The following is a 24,769-nucleotide window of genomic DNA, read 5'->3' on the forward strand; positions in this document are numbered from 1 at the left end:
ATTATTGGCATATCTGATTTACAAATAAGTCCCTAGTAAAGTGCATCATGTGCTCCCAGTGCCTGTAAATCAAATGCTACTAGTGGGCCTGTAGCACTGATTGTGCACCCACATGAGAGCCCTATAAACATGTATCAAACCTGCCACTGCAGTGTCTGTGTGCAGTTTAAACTGAGAATTCCACCTCCCAAGTGCTCACACCTGCTAAGCCCTAACCTTTCCTTTTACTATATTTAAGCCACCACTAAAGTAGGCACAAAACAGCCCCATGTGCAAGGTGAACTGTATTAAAAAAGGTAGGACATGTACTGATGTACTGGTATTGAAATACTGGTAAATTCGGTGTAAATGCCGCAAGGCCTCTCTCTCTCATAAATTAACATGGGGAATGCCTTGAAATATTTTTTAAGTACAAGTTTCCTTTGGGAGCAGATGGAGATATGGAGTTTTGGGTCTTTGAACTCACAATTGAAAACTACATCTTTTCGTGATGTTTGTTTTTGAGCTGCAAGTTTGAAAACACCACTTTTAGAAACTGGGCATTTTCTTGCTTAACCATTCTGTGCCACTGCTGGTATGCTAAATACACATCTGGGTCAGGATGACAGCTGGGCTGTTTGTGCGTTCTATCTAGGCAGTCACACAAAGGGAGCTGAGGTGTGCCCTGCCTATCCTGATGGGTCTTCCTGAGTTAGAGTGGGAGGTGGGGGGAGCTGGCACTTGCACCGGAATAGGGCTGTGCCTGTCCTCAAACAAAGCAGTCTTGGGGCCAGGGCAGGAAAAGGCAGGGTCTTGTGCACTGCAAAGACTTCTCTTTGAAGTTTGCCTACTTCAAAAACAGAGACGGGAATAAGAACTGGACCTATGACAACACAGTTAGAATTTTCTGAACTGAGGAAATTCTGCCAGGAAGAGCTGGATACTGTACTATGGAGTGCCACTCTGCCTGTTGCTTTGTTGGGCTGGCTTGCTGCTTCTGTCCTGGGAGTGAAAAGACTGGACTTGGCTTTCTATATCCTGCTTCCAAAGTTTCTCCAATGGCTTGGGCTGAGGTTGCCGCCTGTTAAGAAGACTCTGGGACATCAAAGACTTCACCTGCCAGCACCTGGGCTCTATTGCTGATAGTCCTGACTTGCCAGGTAGTGCCAAATCCAGCCCTTGGGCATTTGGGAGTGAGTTCTGGTGCAACAAGGAAGAAACTAGTACATCAACTTCCAGAACGACTTTGGAACTGGCGCCGCACTCGGTCCCGATGCCGCTGCCTGCATCGAAGCTGTGGTCCCCACTGAGTGCAATAACCATGACCTACAACACAGGCCCGATGCTGCCGCATTGCTTCTGAAGTCCTGCCACAGCCTGAGTCCAGAGTGCTGTGTCACCGACATCCATAGCACCCGACTCAGACCACCCCGCAGCACCTGTGGCCCCATGGTGTGATCATGATACCACAAAGTCGTCGCCGTGCATCTTGACTTGCTGGATTCATCTACCCTGCCTTGTCGTAAGTAACCGACGCCTCGCCGCTAATGCTGCATCACCTCCTCTACAACAGTAAGGAACAAACGTCTCGCCTCCCCTTACCTAGCAGTAAGGAACCAAAGCCTCACCTCCCTTGTGGCAACAAGGGACCCACACCACACCGCTTCCAGCGACACCCCACCTCCTACACTCCATGTAACGCCTGCTAGAAATGGGATTCCTGCTTGGCTAGGGTATGCGCCTTAGCCACGCCAAATCCACCACTCTAGTAAAGGCAAGTAAGTTACACGCCAAAGATAGCCTGTGCTCACCTCCAGTAGCTAGGCATAGAGCAGTCCAGCTTATCCCCAGAGGCAATGTGTAAAGCGATTGCACAACACACACAACCCAGTGACAAAATAAATAATACACCATAAAGAAAACGCCAAAACAATTTATATAAAAATAAACTGTATGGCATAAACATAAAATGTAGACCAAAACTACAAAAAAACAATAATACTTTGCCAGATAAGCAATTGTCAGATCATCATCATAGTGCAACTAAAAGCAATATTCTCACATCACGCAACACGTCATCCCTGTACAAACAGCACTGTGTCACAATATCATAGTAAATGCAGAAAAAGGATACAATTGTTGCATAGGTCATTTATAACATTACCCTCCCCATGTACCCTAAGCAGATCCTGAAACATATTTGTTATCCCCAACAAGGTGACCAAGGCACGTAATCAGACATCAGGTCCTAAAACACGGAGGAAAGGGCACACAGTGGTAAACTGTAGATCACCCACCAACAACGCCCTCCATACAAAGGCATTCACAGCGCTGTAGTCCTTTTAGAAGATATATGGTAGAGGCAGATCTTCCCCAGTCAGAGTATCCAAAAATCACCCCCAAAAGCACCCCCCTGCACGAGGGTTACAGCGTGTCTTCACTTCCTTTATAAGTTATCCGGTGAATAAAAGAACCCACCACAAACAGCCCAGGAGCTCCTGCGCTCCCATCACTGGAAATGCAATATTGCTGAACAGCCCTAACAAGATCAGGGACCGCAGTCAAGGGTCGCCGCCCCGTCCTGCTGGAATACAGAGTGCATGTCCTACTGAGCCAGCGCCCACGGCCGGTAAGCTTTATCCAAAGAAGACGTGGGGGGGGGCACACAGACCACATAAATCTGTGAGGAGACCTCACTGGGTCGCCTGTGCCTACTGCAGTAAGGGCAGCTGCCCACTAAAGCGAGAGCGGCTGCGAGGCAAGGTGATCTGACCGCACAATACTCCAGGCAAAGTTGCACTGTCCCTGGGGCCCTCCCAGACCGCTGAGTCAGGAGGCCAGATCACCCTAGCCTCCAGTGACAGCTGCCCAAAACCGCCACACCAGACACCCACACCTGGCAAGGTGCGCAAGTTCCCTATGGGGAAATTATCTGAGGTAGTCGCAGTGCCTGGGGCGGATGGGAGGGGAATGGGTGGGAGGGACAGCATGGCTCTCTGGGCATCAGCGTAAGGGGGGGAGGGGAAAATACAGTACTCCAAGGGGGATGCGACTAGGCTGTGTAGCCTTTCGGAATCCTAGCACGCACTAATCAGGACCCTCTCCTCCTCACAGTACTCTCCAGGTATAAACCCAAACAGAGAATGGTTCCCAGGTTTGTGGCAGGGCCAGGGGCAGCAAAGGCTCAGCAATAACCTCATGTTGGCTCCTTGGACAATTTTGGGGGGCATCTAGGGCCAAAGCTGCAGGACACAACACAATGTTCCTCCTTGTAGGAAATTAGTTCCTTAGGTGTACTTGCTTGTGGCTTCTGTGGAGTGAGTCCTGACCTCCAAGTGCTGTTCCTTGGGTCCTGGAGACCTTGGATGGTATAGGAGTGTACTTCTTTTATTTAAACCTAAAGCTTGGGATTTGTGGAGTTTCCATTTGTGGACTTGTTGCTGTATCATGATGAGCAGGTCTGCAAAGTCATTGTCCCTGTGAGATACTCTGCCACCAGGTGAATGTGGTGGTGGTGAACCCACTTCCATACTGTATGAGAGAGTTGTGACAATTGGGACAAATGTGTCCCCCCCCGTTTCTGTTGATAATACATGGCTGTTTTGTTGAACGGAATAAGACAACCTTGTGAGAAAGGTGAGAAAGAAATGCTTTCAGACTGGAAACACTGCCTGAAGCTCGAGGTAACTGACATGTAGGGATTAGTGACAGATCCAGGAGGCCCTGTAATGTGAGGTCTAGAAGGTGAGCACCCCAACCTATCAGTGATGCATCTGTGGTCAGTATGACCTGAGGCACAGGGTCCAGAAATAACAGCTATTTAAACAGGTTGGTGGTGTTCCACCATTGCAGAGAATGGTGAGTATGGCGGTCTAACACCACTAGATCCTCCAGGTGACCCTGTGACTGAGACCACTGACAAAACAGACACTGCTGTAGGGGAAGCATGTGCAGTCCGGCATGAAAAATGATGATAAAGCAGGGAGCCATCATTCCTAACAGGCGCATAGTAGTCCTGGCTGCGTATGTGACATTCTGCTGAAACTGGGGGAGAAGACACTGAAAACTCTGAACGCGGGCCAGGTTGGGGTATGCTAGCCCCAACTCTACATTGAGAATAGCTACATAAAGCTGTATCTGAAGGGGTTGGAGGTGGGATTCGGAAAAGTTAAATGCAAAGCCCAGAGTGTGAAGGAGATCCACTGTCAACTGGGTGTGATATTGGTACTAGCTGTGATGAGCTAGTTGTCTAGGTAAGGGAACACATTGATATCCTGTCTTCTGAGCTGTACGGCAACTGCTACTAAACACTGTGTGTAGATTCTGGAAGCGGTAGAGACCCCGAAAGACATGACTCTGAACTGGTATTGTTTGCCTACTATAACAAACCTTAGGTATATTCAGTGTGCAGGGTGGATGGGAATGTAAAAGTAGGCGTCCTTTAGAATGAGCAATGTCAAAGTCGCCTTGTTGCTGAAGTTAAATAACATCTTCAAGAAGATATCAGACCATGTGAAAGTGTTGTGATAGGATGTACTGTTTTAGTAGTCTGAGGTCGATGAATAGGCCTGAGAGCCGTCCTTTTTGGGAGAGGGGAAGTATAGGGAGTGTACTCCTGATACCTGGTGTTGTATGGGAACAGGCTCGATGGCCCCTTTGAGAAGGGATTGAACCTCTTGTTTGAGAAGGGTGGGGTGCTTGTGGGATAGCCTGTGAGAGTGAGGTGGGAATAGTTGGAGGAGTGGTCATGAGCTCGAGGCAATAACCATGCCTAATAATGGAAAAGGACCCATTGGTCCGTGATGATGTTGACCCATTCTGAATGAAACTTTTTGTGGCATCCCCCGACAGGTGTGGAGTCAGCAGGGAGAAGTCGGAGGTAGTCACTTCTTTGCAGAGAAGGAAGAGCCTCTGGAGGCGGTGCTCTTACCTCACCTGCATTGTTGTTGCCTCTGTTAGAACCCCTGCAGAAACCCTAGAATAGGAGGCTTGAAGCTGTCTGGATTGTGGAGTGGATGCCTCAGAGGATGTGTATTTATAGGAGCCTCTAAAACAATGAAAAGTGCCCCTCTGTGTGGGGGATTGGAGGACACCCATGGCATTTGCTGCATCTGTGTCATTTTTAGCTTCTCAACCAGAGCAGCGTAGCCAACCATGCCTTCTGAGAAGGACACTTGTATTAATCCCGCGTGCAGCTGTATCTGCGGTGTCCAGGGCACAGCAGATAGAATCATTAAAAATTGTTTGCCCGTCCGCAACTATTTGTTGCCCTCTCTTCCGGTGCTCACCTAGTAAAAACTGGAGGAGCTCCTCCATCTCGCCCCAGTGAGCCCGGTCTTATCTGGTCAGTAATGCCTGGGAGTTGGCGATACGTAAATGGCTGGCTGCTTACGCAGCGACTCTTGTCTGCAGCACTGATTTTCTTGCTCTCCTCACGAGGAGGGGAGTCCCAGTGGCCTGGCTATTGGAATGATTTTGTGCTGTTGTAGTGACAATGGAGTCAGGAGGGACCTGAGACCTAATATATATTGGCTCAGAGGGAGTCGGGCTCTATTTTCTGTCATCTCAAGGGGTGATAGCCCTAGAGCTTATGGGCTCCTTAAAGATTTTATCAGCATGACAAAGTATGCCAAGGAGCATTGGGAGAAATTGAATATCCCTCTTTGTGGAGGTGTGTGTGTCAAACAGGAAGTCCTGTTCCACAAGGTCCCTGGATAGCTCTACATTGTGAAATGCAGCTGCTCTTGCCACTACCCACTGGTAGAAAGTAGTGTCCTCTGGTGGTGAGGGGCGTGCAGGGTACAGGTCAGGATCATTGGAAAGGATGGGGTCCGGATACATAATCCATAATGTGGCCCAATCAAATCTTCCCCAACAAATAAAGGAGATCCTTGAGGGCTGTTATCTCCTAGTATAGGTGAGACAGGAGAAAGAGGAGGGGAGGTAGGTGGCTAAGAAGAAGGGGAACAAGAAGGGGGTGAAGGAGGGGGTGAAGGTGGAGCAGAAGTAGGTGGAGAAGACCTGTGAGGTGGGCTGGTGGCCTTGTCTTTAATTCTTCTCTTTTGAGGTGGCGTGTCCAAGGCTTCCTTAAAGGACAGTTTCCTTTTTAAGAGTACAGGAGGAAAAGGAACAATGCGTCCTGTACCCTCTTGAATATTGAGGCGACGCTGACGAGCATCCATAGTCTCCAGTATAGGATCCACAGGAGACTGAGTGGCAGAAGACTGACTAGAGTCTCTGTGTTCTGATGTTTTCGATTCTGTGTGTTTCGGCACCAAAGGTTTCGTTTCAGTGCAATTTCGTCAGCACCAACGTGGAGGCTGTGGACGGTCAACTCGGAGCCAAGGTTTGGACTGAAATTGAGACATTGTCATAGTCCAAACTGCCAGAAGTTGAAGCAGAGGACTTTGGCTTGGTCTTAGCTGTTTTCAGAGCACAGCACAAATGGATTTTTGGTTCTGACCCTCGCTTGGTGGCAATTGCAGACTAGCAACCTCTAGAAGTGGTCTCTTCAGAGTCTTGGGGTGGGCAGGAGGGTCCACAGTACTCACGGGTTGTGCCACTGTTATCCTGTTTCTATTGATGTGCGAATGCACTACAGAGTTGGAAGAGTCCTGGATTCTTGTGCAGGTTCCTCCTGAGCGTGTTCCTCCCCACAGATGCCTGGGGTCCCAAGTCTTGTGCACCATTCCCAGTAGACGTGCCCTTCGGTCTCGAAGCACTTCCTCTGACCAGAAAGATCTGCAAGATTAACAGGTAGCCTGGTGATTGAGGGAGAGGCACAGAATACATACGAGATGTTGATCGGTGTGAGGATATTTAGTGTGTCACCAAGGACAGAAGCAAAATGGCATTTGTACCATCAGGTTGGAATACCGTTCGGTGCCACGTAGTAAAGTAGGCCCGAGATGGGCGAGGATGACTGTAAAGGCGTGGGGTCTTTTCGCGGATCGACAAATTAAGGCGATCGCTTGGATGAAAAGGCACGAGCGGAAACAATACCGTCAAAGTAAGAAGGAAAGAAAGATTTCAAGCCGAAGCAAGTCGGAAGATGGAGACGGAGACACACACATCCGAACCTGACAGAGGAGAGAAAACAATCCGACAAATAAGCTGGTGCCCATGCACAGTATCACCGAGAGGAGGAGTCTCTCAAGCCTGTGACTTGAGACACTTCTTTGCAGAAAAACAAGTTGCACCACTTCGGACCAAACACTAGATGGCAGGAGTATGCAGCGCATGTGTATCTACAGCCACACATGCCATCGAACAGTCGATTTAGTTCATAACACCAATATATCTGGGAAGAAACACAAACGGGTGGGTAAGACAAATAAGGCTTGCAACTCGCTGACCATTTTTCACCAAAAAGCCACAATTAGCAGCTATGCATGCAGCGAGCACCAAGAGTAACTCCTTGATAGTAGCCACAGCACAGCCTTGTTGTGCCAAGAACAGTCCGATTTGTAGTGTGTTATCAATGGACACTTTTAAAGGATCTAGCCTACTCTCTCCACACCTGGAAACAAATTTGTTACATCTCCTTGAGTAAACTGACTTTGTGGAAGGACGGCGCATCAAAAGCACCATGTCTATCACTTCCAGTGGTAGCTGAAAGGTACTCCGATTTCCCAGCTCAATCTTCATGCATGAAGGTGCAGGATGTCATATTAGGGTGCACGATCTGTCTCTATTGTGACAACAGGTCTGCTCTCAGTGGAAGTCAGAGCCACAATTAACAGTATACCACACCCTCCATGCCCAGCACTAGGCAAAAAGAATGACTTGGGTCCAGTCTTTATGAATCTTTCCAGAACCAAAGGAATCAAGGGTATGACAGGCAATGCATATTAGTGGGGAAATTTCCACTCCAGCTGAAACACAACATCAGGGATCCATTCAATGGATGATGAAGGCCTCTGAACTTTGGTCCAAGGGTGTTGTCTTGAGTGGCAAATAGGACCACGTCAGTTATGCCCCAAGGGGCAAAGAGGTCTTTTACCACCTCTGGACTGGATATGTCACTTGTGGTCTGCAAGATGATGTTGATTGCGACTGCTGAGCCTGATGTTCAGTGACATGCCACAGGGCTGACCACCATCCACAGATTGTGGTGGTGTACCTAGGCGCAGAGTCTCAGAGCTTCTCAACAGAGTCCTAGACCCTACTTGTCCCTGCTTTTTCAGGTACCATACTGCAGTTGTAATGTTGGTCAAGATCTGGATGAACTGATGGCAACATTTTGGGATGAAGACCTTGAGTGCCAACCAGACCTCTCTCACGTCCAACACACTGATGCGACAACAAGAGCTGAAAAAGCCCTAGGATTGTATTTGCATGTCAAGCAACTTTGTACTATTACCCTTCCTGGTGAGGTGTGAATGCTTAGGAAGGGGAGATCACTTGGTGCTGGTTTGTACCGGCAAGCAACCGTGTTAACTGCAGAGATCAAGGGCGGTTTTTCCACAGGGCTCCTACAAAGAGTCCCAGAGAGCTTCAATGAATGGGAACAGTGGTGCCAATGAGGACTGAGCTACCTGTAAAATGTCTATTAGGATATTAGACATTTGACCTGTCGCTACCTGAAGATGATCAAAGACCTCAGCTGCTTTTCTGAGGACGAAGTAAAAGCCAACATCTTGAGTCCGATGACCCTGGTGCGGGGTCAATGTTGATATCTGGATAAGTGTTTAGCCTACTGTCCTCCTGGAGGGCTAGTACATCCGAAGGTTGTCCGGATCACTGTCACCACCCTGGGATTGAACATTCAAATCTGCTCCATTCGTGTGGATTAGGCCACATTGTTCTTCCACCAGAGAGAAGAGTGATGGGTTTTACTGGCAGCAGTGATTTAGGTCAGGGTTGTTGCTCCCCAATCAACACCGACAGTGCCGCCATCGAACCGGAGGTCGCAGTATATGTGGGGATCAGGCTGGGCAGCGTCACAGATTCCAACACCAATGATGGGCTCTGTATAGGGTCATGTCTGACTGAAGGAGACCTTCCCACTAATGCCAATAAACATGGCTCTGGCACAGGGATATTGACTGAAAGAGGAACAATTTATGCAATGGGGCATGGTCATCTTTCAATTGAGTAATTGGGGGCCAGGATGGAGCATTTTTATTAGGCCTAATATGGCCTGATGCGGGGGGATTACCCCAATGAGTAGGGGCTGCCTAATTTTGATATTACTTGAGGCAAGACCAAATACGGAGGCAACCGAGCAGGAACCAACATATAAACTGACGTTTTTGCCAAAGCATAGGCATGCATGATCACAGAACAAAAAACCCTAATTAAAACAAGAGGGGAAAGGGAAATGAACTTCTCTGATTGCTTTAACTATTCATAATGGCAGTTTGAGCGCAGTGCATTGACTCCATGTCAAGCACCTCCTTCATGTAGGGGAAAAGGATGGACCCTCCGAATAAGATGACAAGAGGTAAAAGGAAACTGTCTATAACTGAAATATTTCAATTGAGCATTTGAAGCATTTTTGTTGTATCAAACTCACATCAGCCAAAAATGTAAACCCCCCCCTTTATTTTTACCAAGTGTGTGACTACGAAGACGGCAGCCTTCCTTTGCTGATATAAAAGAATAAGGGCTAAATATACCAAGTAAGAGCACTGAAATGTGGGTTGCATGAAATGCCCCTGATGGTTAAACAATCAAAGGTTTAAGTTCATCCACAGGATTATATCCTGCAGTTTGTTACCATTAATATGAACTACTGTTCTGAGACTTGTGAGACCATTTGGAACACTGTTTACAGAATGAGGTAGTGTGCAGTTAATTCAGAAATATGCATTAAACCAGCGCACTAATACAATAATGTTTTAATGAATAATGGTTCTCTACAGATACCTATACCGGAATTACCAGATATAGGTTTGCATGCATGAATGGATGCAGAGTATGCATGAGGTACACCTATTAGGAAAAATCTGATCATGAGAACCTTCCATTCTGAGGTTGCTCTGTGGGGATCTCAACTGTACAGGTCCTGGGTAAAGTTGGGTACGATATACCAATAAATGAAACAGGTCTACAATACAACACTAGGATCATCATGACCTGCGATGTGTCACCCTTGTTTTTAATACTGTTTTGGGGGTCCTTTGTGTATTAAATAAGTGCAGAAGTGATGACAAACTGAGTAAGGACATGGATGTTTGGGATGGACTGTTCGCTGCTTTCCTAGACCCCTCAGGTTCTCGGCAGGACTCAGGGAATGAGAGTGATGATTCTTCTGTGTCAACTACTGCTTAGAGTGGTGCATCTCCTGTGCTGCTATATTGCCACAAACCCCTGTACTAAACGCACGTAGGAGCCTAAGGTTGCCTATTACCAGATGTATATTGCACCCTTACAAATTGTATTGTGGATTTACTACTGTACCTCCCGGTGAATGGTTTTGGATAACAAATGTTTATTGATGATTCTTTTTCTTGGTTGTTGTAGGAAAATGCCTCTCGTGGCATGGTTAGCCCCTAACGTTTTGCCTTTTGTTGATGCTAGTTATGATTGAAAGTGTGCTGGGATCCTGCTAATCAGGCCCCAGCACCAGTGTCCTTTCCCTAAACTGTACCTTTGTTCCCACAACTGGCACAGCCCTGGCACACAGCTAAGTCCCTTGTAACTGGTACCCCTGGTACCAAGGGCCCTGTGGCCAGGGAAGATCTCTAAGGGCTGCAGCATGTGTTGTGCCACCCTGGGGACCCCTCACTCAGCACATGCACACTGCCTCACAGCTTGTGTGTGCTGGTGGGGAGAAAATGACTAAGTCGACATGGCACTCCCCTCAGAATGCCATGCCCACAAACCACTGTCTGTGGCATATGTAAGTCACCCCTCTAACAGGCCTTACAGCCCTAAGGCAGGGTGCACTATACCACAGGTGAGGGCATAGTTGCATGAGCACTATACCCCTACAGTGTGTAAGCCAAACCTTAGGCATTGTTAGTGCAGGGTAGCCATAAAGAGTATAGGGGCTGGGAGCCTGTCAAATCCGAACTCCACAGTTCCATAATTGATACACTGAATTCTGGGAAGTTTGGTATCAAACTTTTCAGCACAATAAATCCACACTGATGACAGTGTGGGATTCATTAAAAAATACACACAGAGGGCATCTTAGAGATGCCCCCTGTAAACCAGTCCAATTCCTAGTGTTAGGCTGACCAGTTTCTGCCAGCCTGCCACATCCAGACGGGTTTCTGGCCACATGGGGTGACTGCCTTTGTCACTCTGTGGCCAGGAACAAAGCCTGTACTGGGTGGAGGTGCTTCTCACCTCCCCCTGCAGGAAATGTAACACCTGGCAGTGAGCCTCAAAGGCTCTAGGCTGGTGTTACAGAGCCCCAGGACACTCCAGCCAGTGGAGATGGCCGCCCCTCCGGACACAGCCCCCACTTTTGGCAGCAAGTCCGGAGGAGATAATGAGAAAAACAAGGAGGAGTCACCCACCAGTCAGGACACCCCTAAGGTGTCCTGAGATGACCTGACCCCTGTCTTCAGAAATCCTCCATCTTGTTTTGGAGTTTTCCCCCAATAGGAATAGGGATGTGCCCCCCCCTCCCCTCAGGGAGGAGGCACAAAGAGGGTGTAGCCACCCTCCAGGACAGTAGCCATTGACTACTGCCCCCCAGACCTAAACACACCCCTAAATTGAGTATTTAGGGGAGACCCTGAACCCAGGAAATCAGACTCCTGCAACTTGAAGAACGAAGGACGACTGCTGACCTGACAGCCCCGCAGAGACGACGGAGATGACAACTGACTTGGCCCCAGCCCTACTGGCCTATCTCCAGACTCAAAGAACCTGCACAGCGATGCATCCAGCGGGGCCAGCGACCTAGGAGGACTCAGAGGACTGACCTGCACCTAAAGGACCAAGACAGCGGGGACAGCGGCTCTGTCCAGAAACAACAACAAAGAAACCAACTTTAAAGAGGGTCTCGCCTCACTCCGGAAGAGTGAGTCTTCACACACTACACACTGCACCCGGCGCCCCGGCTCGAGTTCAGGAGAACCAACACCGCAGAGAGGACTCCAAGGTGACTCCAACTACATGGACATCCTGAGTTGACCTCCCTGCACCCCCAGAGTGACACCTGCAGAGAGGATCCAGAGGCTCCCCCTGACCGCGACTGCCTGGTAACAAAGGAACCATACGCCTGGCTCAAGCACTGCACCCGCAGCCCTCAGGACTGAGAGGAACCTCCTACCAGTGCAGGAGTGACCAGGCGGCAGCCCTCATCCTAGCCCAGTCAGTGGCTGGCCCGAAAAGCCCCTCGGTGCCCTGCCTGCATCGCCAGAGTGACCCCCAGGTCCCTCCATTGCTTTCAACGCAAAACCCGACACCTACTTTGCACACTGCACCCGGCCGCCCCTGGGCCGCTGAGGGTGTATTTTGTGTGCCTGTGTGTCGTCCCACCAGTGCTCTACAAAAAACCCCTGGTCTGCTCCCCGAGGACGCAGGTACTTACCTGCTAGCAGACTGGAACCGGAGCACCCCTGTTCTCCATAGGCACCTATGTAATTTGGGACCTCCTTTGACATCTGCACCTGACCGGCCCTGTGTTGCTAGTACTGAGAGTTTGGGGTTGCCTTGAACCCCCAACGGTGGGCTGCCTATGCCCAGGAGACTGAACTTGTAAGTGCTTTACTTACCTAAGAAACTAACCAATACTTACCTCCCCCAGGAACTGTTGCTTTTTGTAGTATCCACTTTGAAAATAGCTTATTGCCATTTTTTGCCAAAACTGTGTACATTACTGTTTTAGTTCAAGGTTCCATACTTACCTGTGTGAAGTTCCTTACAATTTATGTACTCACATAAATTCTGAATCTTGTGGTTCTACAATAAATTAAGAAAATAATATTTTTCTATATAAAAACCTACTGGCCTGGAGTTAAGTCTGAGTGTGTGTTCTTATTTATTGCCTGTGTGTGTACAACAAATGCTTAACACTACCCTCTACTGCTCGACCACACTACCACAAAACAGAGCATTAGTATTATCTAATTTTGCCATTATCAACCTTGGACTCTGTGCACACTCTCACTTTGAGATAGCATATGCAGAGCCAACTTCCTACAGTTGATATCACCTGTAACCAATAAGGAATGTCCCAAGAGACACAAGATGCAGTTACATGAAAAATTAAGCTTTGGGATTTTATGGCAAACAGATCTATTTCTGTATATTGCAATGTGAGGCTTTACATCATGTCTTGGGTAAGTTAGATGTTACTTGTCTTATCCTGTGTGGGCACAGTAATATAGTAGTGATGTCCCAGTGCCACAATACTGTTACATTGCAAACTAAATAGCCTAGATACTTCCTCCTGCGAATGGACACTCCATAGCCTCAATCTTCAGCCAGTAATTTACTTTCTAAAAATGAAGGGCCTTTAATATACAGATTAAGTAAATAGTGCACTTATGTAAGGATAAACAATACCAGAAGGACCTAGTAAATTATGTATGTGTGTATGTGGTGTTTATGTAGTGCGACAGCAGAGTTGTGTCCAAGGTTGAACGCAAAGGCACAGTCAATGTGCGATTAGAGGGGTAGTGAATTTCCAAGAGTGAAAGTGAACTTTCACTGCACCATAATTTTTTGCTCTTTAAATATGTGTCTTGAGTGATTTCCTAACTTGAAGCACTGATTGGGGCAATTCTGGAGGAAACTAGAATGTTATACCAGTGCAAATGTCTTTAGCGCTTCTAAATTATAGGCGGGATATCCGTCCCATTTGTGGCAGAGTATCCCATCCGCCAAGGTGGTTATCAGGCCCTTAGTTAAGGCACCATTGATAATGAACGGGACTCAAGAGTAAGTCCCCCACACAAAAAATACTTCCATCCATAGAAATTAAAAATTCCTAACATAGAAGACTTAAGCAAACCTAAATAAATTTCCACTCTAAGAAATTCTTGGAGTCTTCCAACAATGTCCCCTTAGGATCACTATAGAGTTTACTAGCACTCAAGCCCTTGTTAAGAGCCCAATTGTCTCTATGGCTTTTTATTGAAGGCAGACAGAAAACAGAGTGGCAGTCCAAACTATTCATTTCAAAGTTATGCCCACAAAGTTCAGGTTCCATTATTTCAACCTCTACCAGTCATGTAGAGATTTTCTGATAACGATGCAGGTTGACACCAATAGCCAATGATTGCAACTGAAGTAAGACTGTACTTTCAACCATGGATAAATTAACCCATGAGGACTAGAATGATGGTTCACACAGTTCCTGAATCAATACAACTTCCTTTAGGCCACAGGAGTGGACTCCCACAAAATAACTTGTAAAGTCTGTCATCTAGTCTCACTTGTCTGAAGGAAAGTTTTGTTAGGGGCACCTTTGGGGATTGGTAGGTGACCAGACATCTCACCTTCCTGGATTCTTGAAAGCGATGGATCACGTCCAAGAAGTAGCTCTTGTTTCTCCTGCAAAATTAGTCTGTGGTGACCTCATTGCTTTGGGCAGTTTCTGTTCCCTGAGTTATCCTCACAACAGTTCTTGTGCTGTTTTCTTTGGAATTCCTACACTCCATCTGGTGGTTCTTTGTGGGACTTCTCTTTTTTTCTGATAAAGCAACAAAGTCACTCTGCAGATGTTTCTCAGACATGTGCCTAGTTTGGAAGCAGATTTAAAATCCAGCAGAAGTTGCACTCATGTTCTAAAGGACTTTGTTTAAAAGATGGTTGTATAAGCTTTGTCGTTGTCTGGTCAATGAAGAGTAATGCCATACCTGCTAAGAGATCTCTTACTTATTCTCCTCTGGTAACCACAAGGAAATGCAAGGGCTGATTAGAGAGTCTGTACATTTTAGAGTCCCAAGGCACTTCTATTGTGGAGCATTTATTCCAGCTATTTCTGGTTACTTTCACAGGCACTATGCCCAGTGTTCACTCCAGAGCCAGCCAAAACTGGTCTCAATGTAATGTGCATTCACCTGTGTGTGGAGCTCCACTGTCAAAAGGGATTACCACAATACAGGAAAAAAGGGGAGTAATTGATTTTCCACAGGCAAAGGACTCTTGTTCTACATTGAAGGTAATGTACTGGCAACATCTTCCACCAGGTGCATGAGTTTTCATGAGGAAAACAGTAGAGCATGCACAACACACTGGGATGTCTGAGAACAGAATCACCAGCCCAGCACAAAACAAAGGACAATCTTCTGCTGCACATGGTCCAAAGCATAATCACAAATAATAGCAGGCAGGGACAAATCAAATCATTAATTATACTAACCAAAGCACTCACTTTTGGTTAATCGGGTAAATTACTTTCCCATATTTATTTAATTGATTTTCAAAAAGCAGTGTGTACCTCAACATGATAACATATAAAATCATAGATAATAACACATCATATTACTAACTAATTTCACAACACAGTGTCTAAAAACTAACACATACAATACATCGAAAAGGGAAATGCCCAACGGGAATACTCAAAAAGGTCACTATGACTCGATTTACAATGTGATCCTGTCTTAAACAAATGACCAAGGGATTAGCACCCAGCTGTAAACACCTAACAATTTTTTAAGGTATTATGCAGTGCTTCTCATTATTGAATCTCTCAATTTAACAATTATAAGCCCTTGGTCCCGCTAGACTAATGTCGACGCGTTTCGGCCCCATAACTCGTGGTCTCCTCAGGACAGTCGAAGGGCACTGGCACCTCTACAAAAAGTAACAAATATATTAAATATTAAAAACAAGTAATTACACTGTATTAATTCCCTATCTCTCTTATCATGTATAGAATAGCAAAGTCTGAATTTGATATTATAAAGCGGATTATCACTAGTCAGCGCTATAGTTCTCACACAAATAATAATTTATAATCCAAAACAAGTCACTCCCAGTGCACTGTTGCAGTGAAAACAAAACAATTACTAATCACCACCATGCACCTCCAAGTGTTACTTGTGCACCCCCCAAAAAGGGTTAATCCTATTCTATGTCGCCCGTCATAAAACATACCTTTTTCTAAAAAACGAAGACACGCATTACCAACCATCGGGACACCTTGCCTATTTGAATATTAGTGTTATCCCGAGGCTAAGGGAAGAAGGAAAAAAGCCTAAAATGAAAAAGAATTCACCCAACTTCATCTTATTAACAGGGGCTCTCTACTAAAATTAAAATTTACAATACCGCTGTTCTTCTCTATTTAAGTAATCTTCTGGTTTTACTGGCCGGAAATGTCACCACGCACTCGAATGCCTCTACCAACTGTCAAAACAAAATAAATAAGAAATTTCAAAGACTAATGGTTCAAGTCCTCAACCCACTAATCGTTGCTCTTACTACGAGCGTTCATGCTCAAACAGCACTTACTTACGGGGGAGCGTTTATCTTTCCTCACTCTATGGCACGGTCCATGTCAGTATCTCGCTGCTGGCTTCGCGTATGCCGAAGCTACACGGGCGGCCGTATGTCGGCCATTTTTAACAAACTATCCCGGTGCACACTAGTCTGTTCTTATTTCTAAACAGAGTCTAGCGGTAAGCGCCATGTTGGGGGGACTCCGTCCCTTCTCAATACTTATCTGGACTTCCTATGCGTCTTGTTTGTCCTAATCTCGGTCTCTTCGTCATTGTATACAGATTAGGAGCCCATTAACAGCCATGCCTCCATAACATTTATCATCTGGCACCATTATGGACAATATCAGGTTTTTCACTGTCACATTAAATTGGTTATCTCAAAAGTACATTCCCTATATATATTAGTCATATTTTTATACAATCAATCCATAATTAATTATCTTCATGGAACATACTCATACGTACAATACTTTGATCTAAATTTACAAATTTGAAACAAATTACCAATCCAATACAATTGCAATTATTGTCTAGATCAACAGGTAACATTCTCTTTTTCTAAGGATCCTAATCACTCCAATTCTACTCTTCTAACTCTGATTTTCACAGCATCTGAATTGAAGTTTATACTTTTGACACATGTACAAAGCCAAATTGACTAAAAATTGTCGTCATTGTCAAAGGGTTCATTTCCTTTTCCCTGGAGGCTCAAAACACTATAATCAAGTGGAACCATATCCTATATCAGTTGCCAATGAGAGCCCAGACTTCATCACAATCATTTAGTCCATTTCTGACTGTTTGGAATTTCTCAATCAGCCGTGCCTCCAATTTAAGTAGTCTGGTCACCATTGCGGGGCCATCCGTTTTGCTTTGTACCACTGCTAGCACTGTCCATTTGATGTCATCTGCTTTATGTCCATGTTCTAGAAAATGTTCAACCAACGGTGCTCCTTTTATAGCACATTTAACTCTCGATCGGTGCTGTAGAATTCGACTTTTAACTGCCTAAAAATGTGGTTTATTGTATATTTTGTCCTTGTAATAAAGCTTATATTGGACAAACAGCACAGGCAGTTAAAAGTCGAATTCTACAGCAGTCTGGGCTCTCATTGGCAACTGATATAGGATATGGTTCCACTTGATTATAGTGTTTTGAGCCTCCAGGGAAAAGGAAATGAACCCTTTGACAATGACGACAATTTTTAGTCCATTAGGCTTTGGACATGTGTCAAAAGTATAAACTTCAATTCAGATGCTGTGAAAATCAGAGTTAGAAGAGTAGAATTGGAGTGATTAGGATCCTTAGAAAAAGAGAATGTTACCTGTTGATCTAGACAATAATTGCTATTGTATTGGATTGGTAATTTGTTTCAAATTTGTAAATTTAGATCAAAATATTGTATGTATGAGTATGTTCCATGAAGATAATTAATTATGGATTGATTGTATAAAAATATGACTAATATATATAGGGAATGTACTTTTGAGATAACCAATTTAGTGTGACAGTGAAAAATCTGATATTGTCCATAATGGTGCCAGATGATAAATGTTATGAGGCATGGCTGTTAATGGGCTCCTAATCTGTATACAATGACGAAGAGACCGAGATTAGGACAAACAAGACGCATAGGAAGTCCAGATAAGTTTTAAGAAGGGACGGAGTCCCCCCAACATGGCACTTACCGCTAGACTCTGTTTAGAAATAAGAACAGACTAGTGTGCACCGGGATAGTTTGTTAAAAATGGCTGACATACGGCCGCCCGCGTATCTTCGGCATACGCGAAGCCAGCAGCGAGATACTGACATGGACCGTGCCATAGAGTGAGGAAAGATAAACGCTCACCCGTAAGTAAGTGCTGTTTGAGCATGAACGCTCGTAGTAAGAGCAATGATTAGTGGGTTGAGGACTTGAACCATTAGTCTTTGAAATGTCTTATTTATTTTGTTTTGACAGTTGGTAGAGGCATTCGAGTGCGTGGTGATATTTCCTACCAGTAAAACCAGAAGATTACTTAAATAGAGAAGAACAGCGGTATTGTAAATTTTAATTTTAGTAGAGAGCCCCTGTTAATAAGATGAAGTTGGGTGAATTCTTTTTCATTTTAGGCTTTTTTTCCTTCTTCCCTTAGCCTCGGGATAACACTAATATTCAAATAGGCAAGGTGTCCCGATGGTTGGTAATGCGTGTCTTCGGTTTTTAGAAAAAGGTATGTTTTATGACGGGCGACATGGAATAGGATTAACCCTTTTTGGGGGGTGCACAAGTAACACTTGGAGGTGCATGGTGGTGATTAGTAATTGTTTTGTTTTCACGGCAACAGTGCACTGGGAGTAACTTGTTTTGGATTATAAGTTATTATTGGTGTGAGAACTATAGCGCTGACTAGTGATAATCCGCTTTATAATATAAAATTCAGACTTTGCTATTCTATACATGATAAGTGAGATAGGGAATTAATACAGTGTAATTACTTGTTTTTAATATTTAATATATTTGTTACTTTTTGTAGAGGTGCCAGTGCCCTTCGACTGTCCTGAGGAGGCCACGAGTTATGGGGCCGAAACACGTCGACATTAGTCTAGCGGGACCAAGGGCTTATAATTGTTAAATTGAGAGATTCAATAATGAGAAGCACTGCATAATACCTTAAAAAATTGTTAGGTGTTTACAGCTGGGTGCTAATCCCTTGGTCATTTGTTTAAGACAGGATCACATTGTAAATCGAGTCATAGTGACCTTTTTGAGTATTCCCGTTGGGCATTTCCCTTTTTGATGTATTGTATGTGTTTAGTTTTTAGACACTGTGTTGTGAAATTAGTTAATAATATGATGTGTTATTATCTATGATTTTATATGTTATCATGTTGAGGTACACACTGCTTTTTGAAAATCAATTAAATAAATATGGGAAAGTAATTTACCAGATTAACCAAAAGTGAGTGCTTTGGTTAGTATAATTAATGATTTGATTTGTCCCTGCCTGCTATTATTTGTGATTATGCTTAGGTAGTACCCTGAGCAGGTTGGGGTTATAGGGTATTCCCCTTCTTTTTTGTGTATGCACATGGTCCAAAGGGCTGAAGCACTAACCTGTCCATTTGCAACACACACACTGCATCTACAACCCCCAAAGCGAATCATGTCTCAGATATAATGAACAACAACAACCCCAGTTATGGATACTGAACTGTCCTGAGAAGAGACAGGAGCTGACTTTCCCACAAAACAACATATCCAATGCCCCCCACACCACCACTATAATCAGGCTGCCACAGATCCTTGGCGGAAAAGCAGTAGCCATTGTCAAGAAATATGGTCCTCTTAGGTGTCCTGGTCCTATTAAAATCCAGCGCTGATGACCAGAAAACATTATATAAGGGGAGTACCTCCAGTGGGTTTGTGTGATTTTGGAGCTCAATGTGGAAAAGCATACAGGACAATCCAAATGGAAGCAATAGCTGAGCAATACAGGCTGTACAAAGCCTTGTTGACTACACTTTCATCCACACCACCTCGTATGCCCGCTGATTTCTCCTTAATATCTCTGCCATATCCGTTCCCTGTCCCATTAACATTTCTGTCATAGCAGAGCATCCTGCAAATGGTCAGCCTGCAGTGCACAGGGATTGTTCCACAACTATAACCAGACTGATCCTTGTGCATTAGGGTTATCGAAAGTACCAAGGCTGTCTCTAATGATTTGAGAGTGAGGATCAGACACACATAGTCTTGCAACAAGAACCAGCACTTTACATCTTATCCACAGTCACATCAGGAGCAGGCTGGGTTCCAAAGAGGTGAACAATTACCTGAGGATGATTGCATCTCTGCTTAAACTTCAAGCAATTTCGATGTGAATGTTCATTCTTGAGGTTCTTTGAGTAGTGGCATAACACCATGCCATATTTTCATAATGAAATGGGTCCAAATCTATATTCTTTATGTGTTCAGAGGTGGAACGTGTGTCTCTGAATTATATAATTTTTTTGGATTAAAAAAAATAGAGTGCACCTGCTCCCCCCTCTCCTTCTGTGATGTCTACTTTGATTTCCTTTTTCAGTATCAAAGCCACTTCATCCAACAGATGCAGCAAATGATCACAACTGGTGGCTAGGTCCTTAGTGGTGTGGTGATGGGATAACTGCTTGAACTTTAAGCAATAGCCTGCTGTGATGGTGGTTAGCACGTATTTGTCAGAGTTGATTCCATCCCATGAGTGAGAAAACAAAAATATCAATCTTGCCCAACAAGTGACTCATGAGTGAAGGTGACGGGGTAGTAGAAGTTGTTATGCTAGAAGAGTAACTGGTTGCAGCAGGAGGAACCTTGACCTTCACACCCCTTTGCTAAGGATCTTGCATTGCCTTGAAAGGTACTTTTTTAAATGCTTTAGTCGTTGCCAATGTTGTTACATTTGCTACTGGAAGGGATACTGCTCTGGGTTGTAATAACCAGTCCATGCCTACCTCTCTACTTGTGACCAGTGAGAAGGGGACAAGTTATTCCAGGGGCTACTCTGTTTTATCCCCCTACAGTTTATGGATCCTGCTACCCTTGTTCCTGATCCTTCTATTTTACAGGTGCACTGAAATGGTGAGAAGTAATTTTTGGATTGCAAGCTATTTTCATTTTGATGTTCTCATTTTGATGCCTGCTGCTACAGTGGTTTCTGATACTTTTTTCAGCCCAATACTCCTTTTCAGGGCCAACCATCTATATCAATGCGCTGTCTTTTGAAAATAATAATTGGTGTGAATGAAGGCAACTTTTAAAGACCAATCTTTAGGCAGTGGTATGTGTGCAATTTGAGGTTGATGGCACTGAATTATGAGACAGCCTCAAGGCCAACAGTGGTTTAGCTATGTTGCGAGACAAAACCAAGACAGAACGTCAATAGGTTTCCCTCATTATAGTCCAACAAAATACAATGCCTCTGATAGACTAGTGTAGAGATCTACTCAAGCCTTTTTCATTCAGTATCCTTCCCTTCTCAATTTGTAGTCTGCAAACTCTTGTGGCTGACAAAAAGTAATAATGACTCATGAACAAAGGCAGGCTGCAGTTTTAAGGCAGGCTGTCCTACAGATATTGGACCTTATCTAACCATCCACCCTCAAGTCACTCATATGACCTGAGTCAGTGCATTGCTGGATGGGAAGAACTGATCACAACAGTATCCCATAACTTTCAGTCTGAATTTAGAAAGCTGGTTTGAGATTTTGTTTTTTTAGAGCAGAACATTACTTTGTGCCCTTTTAGAACCAATGGTAAAAACATTTTTTTATCTAAGGTACAATTTGTATCTTGCTGCATTGTGGGCTTTACGGTGATGTTTAATAAGTCACTAATTAAAAACATAATTAAACAAGAATCAGCAAAGCCAAAAGGTCTCGCCCATATAAGAGCTATTGGCTTTGGCAATTTTATTTTGCCATGTTGTACACCAGTGCAGCTGCTGATCAGCATGGCTAAAAGTTAGTGGCATGAGAGTGGGGGTATAGCGTTGTAGAGTGGATTTGTTGGAGAGTCATACAGTGGAGTGTTGTATATTAAAGTAGAGGGATGTAGAGTTCAGCAGGAGAGTGTTGTAGAGTGGAGTCAAGTGGGGAGGAATAGGGTGGAGTGGATTAAGGAGGTGGGGTTGATTTGAGTACAGGGGGTGGATTGGACTGGAGTAGAGTGGGGTGGACTGGACTGGGGTAGATTGGATTGGAGTGTGTTTGATCGAAAGGGGGTGAGGTGGATTGGGGTGGATTCAAGTGGGGAAGATTAGACTGGATTGGGGTGGGTGGTTTGGATTTGAGTGATAGGACTGGGGTGGGGTGTACTGGATTGGGGTTCGGTGGACTGGACTGGGTTGGAGTGGGGTGGATTAGATTGGAATGGAGTGGGGTGGATTAGATTGGAATGGAGTGGGGTGGATTGGAGTGGGGTGCAGTGGATGGGAGTGGGGTGGGCTCGAACTGAATAGGAGTGGGGTGGATTGAACTGGGATGGGGTAGAGTGGGGTGGATCTGATCTTGATAAAGTGGGATGGATTGGAGTAGAGTGTAGTGGATTGGAGTGAGTGGGGTGGATTGGATTAGAGTGAGGTGGATTGAAATGGGGTGCAGTGGATTGGATTGGAGTGTGGTGGGCTGCAGGTGGGATGGATTGCATTATAGTGGGGTGGGGTGGAATGCATTGGAGTGGGGTGGATTCCATTGAGGTGGGGTGGGATTACATTGAGGTGTGGTGGACTGGCATGGCGTGAATGGATTGGAGTGGACTGACCTGGGATGGGTTGGGGTGGATTGGAGTGGACTGCATTGGCATGGGATGGATTGGAGTGGGGCGGACTAAGGTAGTGTGGCGTGGATTCGTTTGGGGTGGACTGGACTGGACTGGATTGGAGTGGGGTAGGGTGGATAGATTAGATTGGACTGGAGTGCCAGGGACTGAACTGGGATGGGGAGGGGTGAATTGGATTTGGGTAGAGTGGGGTGGATTGGGGTAGAGTGGGGTGGATTGGGGTGGAGAGGGAAGGAGTGGAATAGATGGATTCATTTGGGTTGGGGTGGACTGAAATGGGATGGGGTGGATTTGATTGGGATAGAGTCAGGTGGATTGGAAGAGTGGGGTGGGTTGGAGCGAGGTGGATTGGAGCGGAGTGGACTGGAATGGGGTGGATTGAACTGCAGTGTGGTGGGATACAGGTGGGATGGATTGGATTATAGTGGGGTGGGTTGGAATGCATTGGAGTGGGATGGATTCCATTGAGGTGTGGTGGACTGGCGTGGGGTGGATGGACTGCATTGGAGTGGACTGAACTGGAATGGGGTGGATTGGAGTGGACTGCATTGGCATGGGATGGATTGGAGTGGGGCGGACTAAGGTAGTGTGGCGTGGATTTGTTTGGGGTGGACTGGACTGGAGTGGTGTAGGCTGGATAGATTAGATTGGATTGGAGCGCCAGGGACTGAACTGGAATGGGGAGGGGCGAATTGGATTGGGGTAGAGTGGGGTGGATTGGGGTAGAGTGGGATGGAGTGGAATAGATGGATTCATTTGGGGTGGGGTGGACTGAAACGGGATGGGGTGGGGTGGATTTGATTGGGATAGTGATGTGGATTGGCAGAGTGGGGTGGATTGGAGTGAGGTGGATTGGAGCAGAGTGGACTGAAATGGGGTGGGGTGGATTGAATTAGGTGTGCTGGGGTGGACTGGATTTGGATGGCGTGGAGTGGGGGAGGGTGTGTTGCATTGTAGTGAGGTGTGTTGGAGTGGGGTGGATTCCAGTAAGGTGGGGTGGTTTGCACTAAGGTGGGTGGATTGGAGTGGGGTGGATGACTTGGATTGGAATTGACTGAACTGAGATTGGGTGGGGTGGGCTGTTTGTAGTGGGATGGATTGTAGTAGGGTGGGGTGGATTGGAGTGGGGAATTTTGGAGCGGTGTGGGCTGGCTGAATGGAATGGATTGCAGTGGACTGAACTGGGATGAGGTAGATTGGACCGGGGCAGAGTGGAGTGGACTGGATTAGAGTGGGGTGGATTGTGGTGGAGTGGACTGAAATGGGGTGGTTTGGATTGGAGTGGGGAGAATTGTATTGGAGTAGGGTGAATTGGATTGGCATGGAGTGGACTTGATTTAGTGGACTGTATTGGAGTGGGATGGATTGTGGTGGTGTGGGTGGATTCGCTTGAGGTGGTGTGGGTGTCTTGGACTGAGGTGGATTAAAGTAGGTGGTCTGGACTGGGGTGGATAGGGGTGAGGTTTATTGAATTGGAATGGGGTAGATTGGGCTGGGTGGGACTGGACTGTGTGGGGTGGGCTAGACTGTAGTAGGGTGGATTGGAGTGAGGTGATTTGGGATGGAGTAGGGTTGATTGAGGCGAGGTGGATTGAATTGGAGTGGGGCAGTTTGTTTTGGATTGGGGTGGGTTGTTTGGGATTGGAGTGGGGAAAAGGTTGCGGTGGGGTAGGTTGGAATAGAGCAGGTTGTTTTGGATTAAAGTGGGGCAGACTTAAATGGACTGAAGTGGGGCAGACTGAAATGGACTCAAGTGGGTCAGATTGAAATAGATTGGAGTGGGGCAGGTTGTTTTGTATTGAAGTGGAGTAGATTGTTTTGGACTAAAGTGGGGCAGATTGGACTAGGGAGGATTGGTGTAGGACAGATTGTTTTGGATTGGAGTGGAGCAGATTGAAGTGGGGCAGACTGTATTAGGGTGGACTGGATTGGGGTGGGGTGGACTGGATTGGAGAGGGGTGGATTGTGTTGGTGTGAGGTAGGCTGGATAAAAGCGGGATGACTTGGATTGGAGTGGGGTGAATTGGGGTGGAGTAGGGTAGATTGGATTGGGATGAGGTGAATTGGATTGGAGTGGGACAGACAGTTTTGGATTGGAGTGGGGCAGATTAGAGTGGGACGGATTGTTTTGGA

The 24,769-nt window shown here is 45.8% G+C and overlaps 1 protein-coding gene across 6 annotated transcripts in view; it reads right to left on the minus strand.

Moving 5' to 3' along the window:
- MGRN1 (mahogunin ring finger 1) overlaps positions 1-24,769 on the minus strand; it is a 321,313-nt gene that overhangs the window by 162,786 nt on the left and 133,758 nt on the right. The window lies entirely within an intron of this gene.

Source organism: Pleurodeles waltl, chromosome 10 (assembly GCF_031143425.1).
Source record: "Pleurodeles waltl isolate 20211129_DDA chromosome 10, aPleWal1.hap1.20221129, whole genome shotgun sequence".
Taxonomy (NCBI): domain Eukaryota; kingdom Metazoa; phylum Chordata; class Amphibia; order Caudata; family Salamandridae; genus Pleurodeles; species Pleurodeles waltl.